The sequence below is a fragment of the Canis lupus genome, chromosome X, assembly GCF_048164855.1.
Source record: "Canis lupus baileyi chromosome X, mCanLup2.hap1, whole genome shotgun sequence".
In the NCBI taxonomy this organism is placed as follows: Eukaryota; Metazoa; Chordata; class Mammalia; order Carnivora; family Canidae; genus Canis; species Canis lupus.
Genome location: NC_132876.1, coordinates 44,849,695 through 44,853,199, shown reverse-complemented (window position 1 = coordinate 44,853,199; position 3,505 = coordinate 44,849,695). Strand labels below are relative to the sequence as shown.

Genomic DNA, 3,505 nt, shown 5'->3' with positions numbered 1-3,505 from the left:
TCTTGGTTAAATTTTGTCCTAAGAATTTTATTTTTTCTGATGCACAGAAAAAAACTCTAGTATTTCTTAAATATTTATCAGATATTAAGAGTAGTGTCAGACACAATCATTCGTTAGGACTAGCTTTGTCTTTATGTGACAGAAAAATCAAAATAAACAAAAATGAACAAAAAATAAATAAAGTAAACAAAAAGCTGACATTGATCTGTCTGTTGTATAAGAAAGTGCAAGTGATCCAGAGTAGCATTATACATGATACTCTCAGGAATCCACATTCCCTTTTACTTGTTGCTTTGCTCTATTATCACTTTATGGTTCAAAATAGCTGCTAGGGTTTCAGCCAATATATCCTTATTCTAGTTATCAAGAAGAAGGAGCAGAAGAAGGGCACACTCTCTGTATTTAAGAACACTTTCTGGAATTCCACTCTTTTCCACATTCCACTCTTACATTTATCACTGTATCAATTACCTATAATAACTTAGTCCAGTGTTTAGCAGCTATAAAACAACTCACAGTTCTGTAGTTCAGAAATCTGGGCATGGCTTGGTTATAAGTCTACGCTCAAGGTGTTGGTTAAGCTTGTGTTCTATGTGAAGACTTGTCTGGGGACAAATCCACTTCCAAGATTACATGTATGTTACTTGGCAGGATTTGGTTCTTTGCTGGCAGTTAGCTGAAGATTGTCCCTTGTTCCTGCCAGTTCCTTGTTCTCCAGTCTGATCCATTTGGTCAGAACTTTATGTCATGGCCACATCCAGATCAAAAGAATCCAGGAAATGAAGTCTTTATTCTAGGTGACCATGTGGCAAAATAAAATCAATCATTCTACTATTAAAGGAGTAGAGGGGGAGCTCCAGCTCCCGGGATCCCCGACCCCGCAGCCTCCAGGCCGTTGTGGTCATGTTTAAAACCCTAAATTCTGTACACTTTAAAGGGGACCCTGAGACCAGAGTCACCAAACGTGGCATTTCCCACACTTACAAGGATTGGTTTCCGATTGGAGGTGAAACCATGAAGAGGGGGATCCCTGGGTGGCTCAGCGGTTTAGCGCCTGCCTTTGGCCCAGGGCGTGATCCTGGAGTCCTGGGATCGAGTCCCGCGTCGGGCTCCCGGCGTGGAGCCTGCTTCTCCCTCCTCCTCTGCCCTTCTCTCTCTCTCTCTCTCTCTCTCTCATAAATAAATAAATAAATATTTAAAAAAAAAGAAACCATGAAGAGAAAATAGAACAAATAATAATGCTTTTCTGCAATCGCTTCTTGCTGCTGCTGGCCCTGGCTACGCTGCTGGCCTTCATCAGCCTCAGCCTGCAATTCTTCCACCTGACCCCAGTGTCCACAGCTAAGAATGGAGTGAGTAGCAAGAGTTGAAAGAGAATCATGCCTGACCCAGTGACCAAGCCCCCCGTGATGGACCCCGTTTACGAAGCTCTTTTGTACTGCGACATTCCCAGTGTGGCTGAGCGCAGCATGGAAGGTCACGCTCCGCATCATTTTAAGCTGATCTCAGTGCATGTGTTCATTCGACACGGGGACAATACCCGCTGTATGTCATTCCCAAAACAAAGCGACCAAAAATTGACTGCACTCTGGTGGCCAACAGGAAACCATTATCACCCTAAACTGGAAGCTTTTGTTAGTCACATGTCAAAAGGATCCGGAGCCTCTTTCGAAAGCCCTCTACACTCCCTGCCTCTTTAACTCAATCACCCACTGTGTGAGATGGAAGAGCTCATGCAGACACGAGTCATGCAGCATTTGCAGAATGGCCAGCTACTGAGGGACACCTACCTAAAAAAACACAAACTCCTGCCGAATGACTGGTCGACAGACCAGCTTTACTTGGAGACCACGGGGAAAAGCCGGACACTACAAAGTGGGCTAGCCTTGCTTTATGGCTTCCTCCCAGATTTTGACTGGAAGAAGATTCATTTCAGGCACCAGCCAAGTGCCCTGTTCTGCTCCAGAAACTGCTACTGTCCAGTGAGAAACCAGTATCTAGAAAAGGAGCAGCGTCGGCAATACCTCTTACGTTTGAAAAACAGCCAGCTGGAGAGGACCTACCAGGACATGGCCAGGACCGTGGACGTGCCCACCAAGCAGCTTCGAGCTGCCAACCCCACAGACACCACGCTCTGCCACTTTTGCCACAACATCAGCTTCCTTTGCACTAGGAATGGCTGCATTGACACGGAGCACTTCAAGGTGATCAAGACGCATCAGATAGAGGACGAGAAAGAGAGGCAGGAGAAGAAACTGTATCTGGGCTACGCACTTCTGGGCGCTCATCCCATCCTGAACCAGACCATCAGCCGGATGCAGCGCACCGCAGAAGGCAGGAAAGAGGAAGTCTTTGCCCTCTACTCTGCGCATGATATCACCCTGTCACCAGTTCTCAGTGCCCTAGGCCTTATGGAAGCCCGATTCCCAAGGTTTGCAGCCAGGTTGATCTTTGAGCTCTGGCAAGACAGAGAAAAGCCCAGTGAGCATTCTGTCCGGATTCTTTATAATGGTGTCGATGTCACATTCCACACCTCTTTTTGCCAGGATCACCACAAGCATTCTTCCAAGCCTATGTGCCCCCTCGAAAACTTAGTCCGCTTTGTCAGAAGGGACATGTTTGTGGCCCTGGGGAGCAGCAGTAGTACTAATTATTATGATGTGTGTCACAGGGAAGGATTCTAAAAAGTATGCAGTGCAGTGCTTATAGAATCTATGCCAATACAGAGGGACAGGAAGGGTCTGCTTCTAGTTCTGTCCGTTGCCAAGGGTATAAGATTACTGAGCGATAAAGGCTAGAAATCATGTTTGAGCCACGTAGATGTTTGGGTTGAACAGTAAGTACGTTGCTATAATTGGGTACTGAGTTACTTGGTACATAATGGCCAGTTCACAGAGAGAGGAAGGTACTTTTATCACAGCCAGACTTTGTTTACGATACCAGAATAGTATTTCGATACCGAAAATTGCCAATCCACGTGTGTATGATTTCAATCTGCCATGGTACTCTATGATGGAACCAGCAAACTTCAGCTAAAATTTTCTTCATCTGGGGCAATTTTACCTTGTCCCTGTTCAGTGAAACATTTCCTGAAATTATTTATCTAAAATAGGGGTTGGCAAATTTTTTTCTGTACAAGGCCATAAAGATTTTAGACTCTGGGGACCCAAAGGCCACAGACAGTCGTAACTATTCAACTCTGCTCTTGTAAGGTGAAAGCAACCATAGACAACATGTAAACAAATAAGTGTGGCTGTGTTCACAGGGCCTAAGTTTGCTGACCCCTGATCTCAAAAAACAGGCCCTACTACATTTGTACTTTCAGCACTTTGAGAACCAGGTGAATACAAAGAATTACTCAGTGGTGCCTCCAGTAACTTCTGCGAGAAACACCGAATTTGGTCTGTATCTGGTGTTAGAACAAACCTTAAGGGGAAATAAACATTGAATCAGAATGAATCATAGAAAAATTACTAGAATAATATTTGATGTTCATGATGATTAC

General features: G+C 44.7%; 1 pseudogene; it reads left to right on the top strand.

The window, feature by feature from the left end:
* The first annotated feature begins 1,212 nt into the window (after nt 1-1,212).
* Nucleotides 1,213-2,808, top strand: LOC140627613 (2-phosphoxylose phosphatase 1 pseudogene; annotated as a pseudogene).
* The last annotated feature ends 697 nt before the right edge of the window (nt 2,809-3,505 follow it).